Source organism: Trichechus manatus, unplaced genomic scaffold, assembly GCF_000243295.1.
Source record: "Trichechus manatus latirostris isolate Lorelei unplaced genomic scaffold, TriManLat1.0 scaffold00195, whole genome shotgun sequence".
In the NCBI taxonomy this organism is placed as follows: domain Eukaryota; kingdom Metazoa; phylum Chordata; class Mammalia; order Sirenia; family Trichechidae; genus Trichechus; species Trichechus manatus.
This window is the reverse complement of record NW_004444131.1, coordinates 3,597,813-3,609,023: the sequence shown is the minus strand read 5'-3', so window position 1 is coordinate 3,609,023 and position 11,211 is coordinate 3,597,813. Positions and strand designations below refer to the sequence as shown.

The window sequence follows — 11,211 nt, the reverse complement described above, 5'->3', positions numbered from 1 at the left end:
GGTGGCATCAGGATTGGAGGAAGACTCATTAAAAATCTATGATATGCACGTAAGACAACCTTGCTTGCTGAAAATGAAGATGACTTGAAGAACTTACTGATGAAAGCCTTCAGAATGGGTTACACCCGAATGTGAAGAAAACAAAAATCCTCACAACTGGACTGATAAACATCATGATAAGTGGAGAAGAAATTGAAGTTGTTAATGATTTCATTCTACTTAGATCAATAGTCAATGTGCATGGAAGCAGCAGTCAAGAAATCAAACCAAATATTGCATTGAATTTCTAAGGAACATTCTGCCAAAAGAATGAACAAACCAGTCTTAGAAGAAATAGAACCAGAATACACCTTAGAAACAAGGATGGTGAGACTTCAACTCACTTACCAAGGACAAATCATCAGGAAAGACCAATTACTCCGAAAGGACATCATGTTTGGTAGAGGGCCAATAAAAGAAGGGAAATCCTGAATGAGATAAATTGACACAGTAGCCAAACAATGGACTCAAACATATCAGTGATCATGAAAAGTGGTCCAGGACTGAGCAACGTTTCTGTTATATGTAAGATAGCCATGAGTCCAAATCAACTTGACAGCAACTAATAACAACAACATGGATTGAGCTCTGTCGCCCAGGGAGGTAAACTGAAGTCCTAATCTCTTACCTGTGAACGTGACCTTGTTTGGAAATAGGGTCTTTGAAATGTTATCAGCTAGGTTAAAATGAGGTCATACTAGAGTCCAGTGGGTCCTAATCCCATCTGAGTTGTGCCTTATAAAAGGAGAGAAGAGACACAGAGACACACAGAGGTGAGATGCCCTGAGAAGACACAGCTGCAAGCCAAGGAAATCCAGGGATTGCCAGGAGCCACAAGAAGCTATCTAGGATACTACGACAGGGGTGAGGGAGCATTCCTGTATCCTGATTTGGGTGGTGGTTACATGTGTCAGTATGTGTGCTAAAATTTATACAACTGTACATCCCTTTTCCCCAATCAATGATAACTTAAAAATAAAAATAACTGAATAAAACAGAAAACAAAGTGAAGAACAGTGAAAGGGGGCCTGAAGTTTTTCCTATTCTCTGAATCAGTCATATGGAAATGTGATGAGGTTCTAGGCTGCAAGTGAGTAACTTATTACAAATGCTACAGGTTATAAAAGCCCCACCAAATTAAGCCCTTTTCTATTTCTAGCAGGAGCAGTGATTTTTCAGTAGTAGAATTCTCGCCTTCCATGTGAGAGGCCTGGGTTCAGTTCCTGCCCAGTGCACCTCATCTACAGCCACCACCCATCTGACAGTGAGGGCTTGCATGTTGCTATGATGCTGAACAGGTTTCAGCACAGCTTCCAGACTAAGATGGACTAGGAAGAAAGGCCTGGTGATCTACTTCTGAAAATCAGCCAGTGAAAATCCTGTGGATCAAAACTTTTATATCTACATCATTGTGAGGATGGCACACAACTGGGCAGCATTTTTGATCCATTGTGCATAGGGTTACCACGAGTTGGGGTGGGGGATCTGACAGCAGCTAAAAGCAACAACAAAAACAATTTCTAGCTGAAAGTTTGGCACAAATTGATATCTATGACTACATATTTTGAGTATTTCACTTTTTCTCTCTCTTTTTTAATAGAAAAAGACTCATCTTTTTGGAAGGAAGATGTTAAAAACTTTTTTCTTTACGTCGGTGTGATACATGAATATTTTATTATATAACATGCATTATTAGTTAAGCTACTGTACAATTCTTAGTATATTAGTTTTATTTGCTTCAGGACATAGATCTAGACAAGTAAATCATAAGGTTAATAATGGTATTTTTTGTTTTTTCTTACCTGACTTACATTTTCTAATTTTCTATTTATTGGAAAAGATACTGATACCTATCTAAGGTTCTTTCTCTTACCATATCTAAATAGGCTATTTTTTCTGGGTGCATAATCTTTTATATTTCCTACTCCAACATTGATGTTGAGCATACTTAATACTTAGGACCCACTTGGCACAACTTAATGCTATTGATTGACCACCTTCCTTGGCCCAGAAACTATGTCTTTTAGTCAATTTATCTTTTCCCTGAATTAGCTTCCTTCTGGACTTGTCACATTTAATATGCTGCTTTCCTTGTCCCTTTCTCTTCAAATAGGGTGGCCTACATTACCTATTTTTGTTAAGTCACAAGTTCTCCCATCTTCTCTGTCATCACATTTATCTGGGTAAATAATAATTCGGGTCCTACTCTTATTGACACATGTTTTTTTGGGGGGTTATCAAGTTGTCATCATATTAATATTTTTTTTTGTAGATTTTATTTATTGTGTTGTTGTTGTGAATATACACAGAAAAACATACACCATTCAACAGTTTCTACATATACGATTTTGTGACACTGATTACACTCTTCGAGTTGTGCAACCATTCTCACCCTCCTTTTCTGAGTTGTTCCTCCCTCATTAACATAAACTCACTGCCCTCTAAGATTCCTATCTAATCTTTTGAGTTGCTGTTGTCAATTTGATCCCTTATAGATAGTTTTTAAAAAGCATAATGCTCAAGGCAGACCTTTTTTACTAGTTAAGCTAAATTATTATTTGGTTTTAAGATGACCTCAGGGGATTTTTTGGTTTAAGATTTAATAATTATCTCAGGGCAATAGTTTCAGAGGTTCATTCACCCTCCATGGCTCCAGAAAGTCTAAAGTCCATGAGAATTTGAATTTCTGTTCTGCATTTCCCCCCTTTTGATCAGGATTCCTCTATGGAATCTTTGATCAAAATGTTTGGAAATGGCAGCTGAACACTATCCAGTTCTTCTGGTCTCATGGCAAAGGAGAGAGTTGTTCAAGGAGGCAATTAGCCACACATTCCATATCTTCCTCCTATTCCTGACTCGCCTTCTTTCTCTGTTGCTCCAGGTGAATAGAGACCAAATGTTGCGCCTTGGATGGTCTTTTGCAAGCTTTTAAGACTCAAGGCTCTGTGCAACGAACTACAAGGTAAACAGAAGCACTAAACATGGTATTAGGCAATTTAACTGGTATGTCCCATGAAATCATGATCCTAAACCTCCAAACCAAGGAATCAAATCCCGTGAGGTGTTTGGTTGTACATAAACAGCCTCAGCAGCTACTGTTTTCTTTTGTTGTTGTTGTAAATATATCTATCACACAACATTTGCCAATTCAACTTTTTACAGGTGTACAACTTATTGACAGCAATTACAGTAATCAGCTCTGTCACCCTACCCTTAATCAGTGCAAATTTTCCATCACCGTTAACTCCCGCTTTCTCCCTCCCTCCTGCCCTGGTAACCACTAATAAACTTTGGTCTCTGTGCATTTGCCTTTTCATGTCTTTTTATATAAGTGAGGTTATACAACATTTGTCCTTTTGTGTTTGGCTTATTTAATTCAGAATAATGTCTTCAAGCTGCATGCATACTGTAGCATGTATCAAGACTTCATTTCTCGTACTGGCTGAGTAGTATTCCATAGTATGTATATACCACATTTTCTTTATTCACTCATTAATTGATGGGCATTTAGGTTGTTTCCACCTTTTTGCTATTGTGAATAGTGCTACAACATTGGCGTACAAGTCTCTTTTTGAGTCTCTGCTTTCAAGTCTTTTGGGTATCTAGTATGACAGGAATTGCTGGGTCATATGGTAGTTCTGTTTTCAGTTTTTTGAGGAACCACCACACTGTTTTCCACAATGGCTGTACCATTTTGCATTCCCACCAGTAATGGATAAGAGATCTAATTTCCCCACATCCTCATCAACATGTATTATTTTCTGGATTTTTTTTTTTTTAATCTTAGCCATCCTAGTAGGAGTGAAATGCTATCTCATTGTGGTTTTGATTTGCATCTCTCTGATGGCTAATGACACTGAGCATCTTTTCATGTGTTTGGTAGCCATTTGAATGTCCTCTTTGGTGAAATGTTTATTGAAGTCCTTTGCCCATTTTATGATTGGGTTATTTGTCCTTTTGTAGTTAAGTTGTCAAAGTTGTATATATATTTTGATTATTAGATTCTTGTCAGAAACATGATCTCCAAAGATACTCTCCAAGTCAGTAGCTTGTCTTTTAATTTTTTTGGTAAAGTCTTTTGATGAATGAAATTTAAAAAATTTTTTTTATATGGCAGACATATTTATTTTATACCTGTTATGCCATGAATTCATAGGGAATAGGTTCCAGCAGCTCAGTCTCCTTTCCATTAGTTCTCACAAAGTGTGCTTCTTGGGGTGGAGCAGGATGGCACTTCAGTTGAACCCAGGTAAATTTCTCCTTGCCTTCCTTCTTTTTCTGATCATTTTCCTTCACGCATTTCAGGAAGCTATCTAGGCTCTTCGAGTGCTTAATGTGCTCAATACGCACGTTAATTCTCTTGGCAAGAATCTTGCCCTTAACTTGTTTGTTCACAACAATGCCAACAGCATGATGGGTAACATTATACTCTTCCAGTTTTGCCATGGTAACACCTGCGGGGCATTCTTTTTGAGCAGTGCCCATTCCCTTTATGTCTACGATATCACCCTTCTTGTAGATTCACATGTATGTGGCCAAAGGAACAATTCCATGTTTTCTAAAAGGCCTAGAGAACATACAGTGGGTGCCTCTTCTCTTTCCCTTTGTGTTTGTCATTTTGGCCAATGACTGCAAGATGGCGGTTCCAGCCGAAAGGTAGTTTTTAATTTTTATGGGGTCTCACTTATTTATTTTGTCTTTTTCTCTTTGTGCTTTTGGTATTATATTAGATAATCCATGGTTGAAAGCTAGGCTTGACAGCATTGCCCCTGCTTGTTCTTCTAAGAAATTTATGGTTTTAGTTTGCACATTTAGGTCCTTAATCCATTCTGGATTTGTTTTTGTGTATGGTGTGAATCACCCTTTATTGAAGAGACTGTTTTTTCCCCATCAAATTGGTTTAGCACCCTTGCAAAACTCACTTGGCCATAGATATGTGGGTTTATTTCTGGGCTCTCAATTCTATTCCATTGGTCTTTGTGTCTACTGTTTACCAATACCAGGCTGTTTTGATTACTGTAGCTGTATAGAATGTTTTAAAATCAGGAAGTGTGAGCAGCCATCTAAGATACTCCACTGGTCTCACCCCTTCGGGAGCAAGGGAGAATGAAGAGAACAAGACACAAGGAAAAGATTAGTCCAAAGGACTAATGGACCACAGCTACCAAGGCCTCCACCAGACTGGGTCAAGTACAGCTAGATGGTGCCCGGCTACCACCACTGACTGCTCTGACCAGGATCACAATAGAGGGTCCTGGACAGAGCTGGAAAAGGATGTAGAACAGAATTCTAACTCACAAAAAAAGACCAGGTTTACTGGCCTGACGGACTGCAGAAACCCCGAGAGTATGGCCCCCGGACACCCTTTTGGCTCAGTGGTGAAGCCCCTCCCGAAGCTCACCGTTCAGCCAGGGATTGGACAGCTCATAAAGCAAAATGGGACTGATGAGACAAAGCAGTCCAGGGACAGGGACTGGAGGGCAGGAGGGGACAGGGAAGCTGGTGATAGGGAGCCCAAGGTTGAGAAGGGACAGTGTTGACATGTCATGGGGTTGTTAACCATTGTCATGGGGCAATGCGTGTACTACCTGTTTAATGAGAAACTATTTGTTCTGTAAACCTTCATTTAAGGTACCAAAAAAAAAAAAAAAAAGAATTATCTATGTGAGATCAAATTGACCACAGCAAATGGGAAGCCTAGGGGACAGTGAGTTGAAGATAATGGTGATGGAATAATTTGGAAAAGGATAGTGAGAATAGCAGCACAACTGGAAGAATGTAATTGATGTCACTGAATTGTTCATGTAGAAACTTTCGAAATGGTGAAACTTTGGCTATGTATATCTTCACCAAAAAGAAAAGGTCCTCAGGTCAAGAAGGGAGAGTGTTGACATGACGTGGGGTTGTTAACCAATGTCATAAAACAATGTGTGTACCGACTATTTAATGAGAAACTATTTGTTCTGTAAACCTTCATCTAAAGTACAATAAAAAATTAAAAAATAAATAAAATCAGGAAGTGTGGGCCCTCCTAATTTGTTTTATTCTTTCAACATTGTTTTAGCTATTTGGGGCCTCTTGCCATTCCACATAAAGTTGAGGATTGGTTTTCCCATTTCTGTAAAGAACGCTGTTGGAACTTTGGTCGGGATTGCATTGAATCTATAGATGGCTTTGGGTAGTATTGACATCTTAACAATATTAAATCTTCCAATCCATGAACATGGAACATCTTTTCATTTATTTAAGTGTTCTTTAATCTCTTTCAGCAGTGTTTTATAGTTTTCATTATATAAGCCGTTCACGTCTGTGATGGTTAATGTTGTGTGTCAACTTGACTAGGCCATGACTCTCAGTGGTTTGGCAGTTCTGATGTAGTTTGGCAGCTATGTAATGATGTAATCACCTCCATAATGAGATCTGATATAATGTAATCACTTTCATGATGAGATCTGCTATGAGAAGCCAATCAGTTGAAAGGTAGTTTCCTTGGGGGTGTGGCTTGTATCCAATATATGTAGACTTTCTGGCAAAGCTCATGGAGTTTTGCTCGCTCTGGATCCTGCAGCTGGCTCCTCACCTAACCTCTGGTTCTTGGGACTCGAGCTAGAAGCTTACATGCCAAACTTGGGATTCATCAGCCTCTGTAGACTGTGAGCCAGAGGCCTGTTGTCTAACTTGCTGATCTTGAGTTCACCAGCTCCTGCAGCTACATGAGTCAGGAGAAACCTCCAGTCTGACCCAGGAACTTGGGGCTTTCCAGTCTCTACAACCGCGTGAACCATTTCCTTGATCCAAATCTCTCTCTTTCTCTCCATAGATAAATACATTTCACTAATTTTGTTTCTCTAGAGAACCCAGCCTAAGACATTTGGTAAAGGGAGTGGTTCTAGAGAAACAAAATTGTAAGGATGAGTTTTCTAAATTGATTCTCAAGTCTGGTTAGTTTTAAAGATGTTAATGACCCTGTTTCCAGTAGTAAAGAAGGCACTGCTAATCCATGGCATGAGGTGGCAATAGAAACACAAAATATTATCACCAATAGATCAGGTATTGATCATAGGTGAGGCTCTGGGTGATTGCATATTTAATACCTTTCTACAATTTTGCCATAATGAGATGTGTAAGGAAGCTGGTTGGTTGGTCTTTCACTAGATAAAGTGGTGAAAGAACGAGATGAACTCAGGGCTTCAGAGTCACAGCTCAAGTGCTGCATAAACATCCTCAAAGCTTCCACTTGTGCCTTGAAAGAAAGTTTTATTTCTTGTAATAACAGAATTGATATTGCCAAAAACCAAACCCAGAGTCTTATAAGAGTGGCTAAATTACAAGGCCAGTTGAATTCCCAACCTTGAATGGTGTCTAAAGTTAATGTGAAGGCATTGATTGGGAAGAAATGGGATCCTGAAACTTGGGATTGGGACATATGGGAAGATAATCAGGAAGCTGGGGACACTGAGCCCCTAAATTTTGTTGAATCACTCTAGCCAACAGAACCTGCTCTCTCACTCCCATCTGAAGAAATTACTCCATCTTTGTCTGCTAAGCCAATCTCCCCAGTAAAACCATTAGCCCCTCTACCCCCAACTGATGAGATTAACCCAGTTGTGTCTAAAGAGCCTTTGTCTGAGTCATTGCCTGGGGCATTGCCTGAAGCAGATGCCTTATAAGACGTGGCTGAATGTTTTCAGAGCACATCCCTACCACCCATTTTTGCTTCTAGATCTATAACTAGACTTAAGTCCCAGTGAGCCCCAAAAGGTGAAGTACAAAGTGTGACCCTGGAGGAGGTACACTACACTCCAAAAGACACGCTTGAGTTTTCTAATATGTACAAACAGAAACCTGGGGAATATGTGTGGGAATGGCTATTAAGGGTGTGGGATAATGGTGCAAAGAATATAGAGATGGATCTCTCTGAGCTTACTGATATGGGCCCTCGAAGCACGGATTCTTCATTCAATGTTTCAGCTCTAGAGGTTAGGAAAGGATCTAACAGTTTATTAGTTTGGTTTGCTGAAGCAGGGATTATGCAGTGGCCCACACTAAATCAAGTTGAAGTGCCAGGCCTGCCTTGGAATACTGTAGAAGAAGAAATCCAAAGGTTTAGGGAAATTGGCATTTTAAAGTGGATTTATCAGTTTAGACCCACAGACCCACATATGGAGTGCCCAGAGGACACAGATTTTACAACAGCGAGGAACAAATTTATGAAGGGAGCCCCAGCATCCTTGAAGACTGCTGTTATTCCTACTTACATAAGTCAGATTTGACAGTGAGAATTGCCCTAACTGATTTAAGACGCCTAACTATGATGGGGATGATTGGACCACGTAGTAGTAGGGACCAAGTGGTGGTACTCAGTCGACAAAGACAAGGTAGATGTGGTTACCATATTGGACAGCAGAGTCAAAGCTGTAATCAGAATAGTCTGACTCATATGGAGTTATGGCTTTGGCTACTTAGTCATGGTGTCCCTAGGAGTGAAATAGATCAGAAATCTACTCAACATTTACTTGATCTGTGCAAACAGAAGAATTCTAGGTCAAGTGAATGGCAGTCTAACGTGAATCACCAGAATAGAAAGTTGCAGCCCCTCAATCAATTCACAAACTTGAGCCAGTTTACAAGCCTACAACTCCTTGAATGAAGGGGAGGCTGGATCCCATTGAGGAAGGACCTCACTACACTGCCAAAAATGTATACCGTTAATCTTCCTCCAGCCTTCCCCAAAGGGTTCTATGCCCTTTTGTGAGAGTGACTGTTCATTGGGGAAAAGGAAATAACCTGAAAGGGAAATTAGGGAAACAATTCCATTTATAGTAGCATCTAAGAGACTAAAATACCTAGGAATAAATCTAATCTAATCTGGGTTTTCTAGAGACACAAAATCAGTGTTGGTCTCTGCTACTGGCAGATTGGGCCCTCAGCAGTGGCTGTAGCCAAGTTGGCCTTGGTGAGTGGAAGTCCATGTTGCTGAGTCCATGCATAACCTCTACCCCTGCCACTATGGCCACTTTGGTCATGAGACCATTGAGCAATGACGGGAGTGACTGGGGAAAGAGGATGACTGGTTTCTACAGAATGCGTCACCCTATCCACTTGATTGTTAAAATTGTCCTCTGCTGAGGTCACCCTTTGGTGAGCATTCACATGAGACACAAATATCTTCACTTCTTTGGCCCATCCAGAAAAGTCTATCCATATACCTCTTCCCCATACCTCCTTGTCACCAATTTTCCAATCATGTTCCTTCTAAGTCCCTGACCATCCAGCCAAACCATTGGCCACAGTCCATGAATCAGTATACAATCAGACAGCTGGCCATTTTTCCTTCCAAGCAAAGTGAACAATCAGGTTCACTGCTCAAAGTTATGCCCATTGGGAGGATTTCCCTTCACCTTTGTCCTTCAGGGAGGTCCCAGCAAGGGCTGTAGCACTGCCACTGTCCACTTTTGAGTGCTGCCTGCATATCATGCAGAACTGTCTATAAACCAGGCATGAGTTTTCTCTTCCTCAGTCAACTGATCAAAAGGAACTCCCCATGAGGCCATAAGTGCAGACCTGGAGAAGGTAGACAATGTGACAAGAGTAGACACCATGGGCAAATAGGCTACTTCCTCTTGCAAGTTACTTGTGCCCTCAGATCCTGCTCAAGCTTGATCTCGTATATACTACTTCCATATGATGATGGAGTGCTGCTGTGCATGTCCGACTTTATGAGTGTGGGTCAGACAATACCCAGTTCATGATAGGCATCTCAGGCCATATGGTGACTTGGTGGTGGCCCATGGTTAAGCATTCAGTCTCTACTAAGGCCCAGTAACAAGCCAAAATCTATCTCTCAAAAGGAGATTAGTTATCTGCAGAGGATGGCAGGGTTTTGCTTCAAAATCCTAAGGGTCTGTGTTGTGATTCAATAGGGGCCTGCCAAAGACTCCAAACAGCATCTCTGCCACTGACACTTCAAGCAACTTTAGATCAGCTGGATCATATGGCTCAAGTGGCAGAGCTGCCTGAACCTGTTGCAGAGATTTCTCCTCGTCTGGGCCCCACTCAAAACTAGCATCTTTTCAAGTTACTTGATAAATTAGGCAAGAGTAGCACACTCAAATGACAGATACGTTGTCCCCAAAAATCCAAAGAGGTCCACCAGGCATTGTGCCTTCTCTTTAGTTGTGGGAGTAGCCAGGTGCAATAACTTATCCTTCACTTTAGAAGGAATGTCTTGACACTCCCCACATCACTATACCCCTAGAAATTTCACTGAGGTGGAAGGCACCAGAATTTTTGTCGGATTAATTTCCCACCCTCTAGCACACAAATGTTTTACCAATAAGTCCAGAGTCACTGACACTTCTTCCTTACTAGCTCCAATCAGCACAATGTCATCAGTGTAACGGACCAATGTGACAGCTTGTGGAAGGGAAAGGCAATCAAAGTCCCTATAGACTAAATCGTGACATAGGGCTGGAGAGTTGATATACTTCTGAGGTAGGACAGTAAAAGTGTCTAGCTGGCCTTGCCAGCTGAAAGCAAACTGCTTCTGGTGGTCCTTCAAAACAGGTATGGAGAAAAAGGCATTAGTCAGATCAATAGTTGCATACTAGATACCAGGAGATGCATTAATTTGCTCAAGCAATGAAACCACACCTGGAACAGCAGCCAAAATTGCAGTCACCACCTGGTTAAGTTTTTGATAATCTTTTGTCATTCTCCAAGATCCATCTGTTTTTTGCACAGGCCAAATAAGTGAGTTGAATGGGGATGTTATCCAGTTTTTTGCCATACAATTGTTTGTAATATTCTGTCAGAATTCTCTTTATTTCTATCAGGTCGGTTGTTAAGTCCCCTTTCATTTTTTATTTCGGTTATTTGCATCGTTTCTCTTCTTGTCAGTCTAGCTAACTATTTGTCAATTTTATTGATCTTTTCAAAGAAACAATTTCTAGTTTTATTGATTCTCTGTATTGTGTTTCTGTTTTTTATTTTATTTATTTATGCTCTGATCTTTGTTATTTCCTTTCTTCTGGTAGGTTTAGGCTTAGTTTGCTCTTCTCTTTCTAGTTCCTGGAGTTGTTGAGTTAGGCTGTTAATTTGAGATCTTTCTTCTTTTTTTATGTAGGCTTTTATTGCTACAAGTTTCCCTCTGAGTTCTGCCTTCATTGCATT

General features: G+C 40.4%; 1 pseudogene; it reads right to left on the bottom strand.

Moving 5' to 3' along the window:
- Positions 1-4,175: 4,175 nt before the first annotated feature.
- LOC101356419 (60S ribosomal protein L21 pseudogene) lies at positions 4,176-4,656 on the bottom strand (annotated as a pseudogene).
- Positions 4,657-11,211: the final 6,555 nt, after the last annotated feature.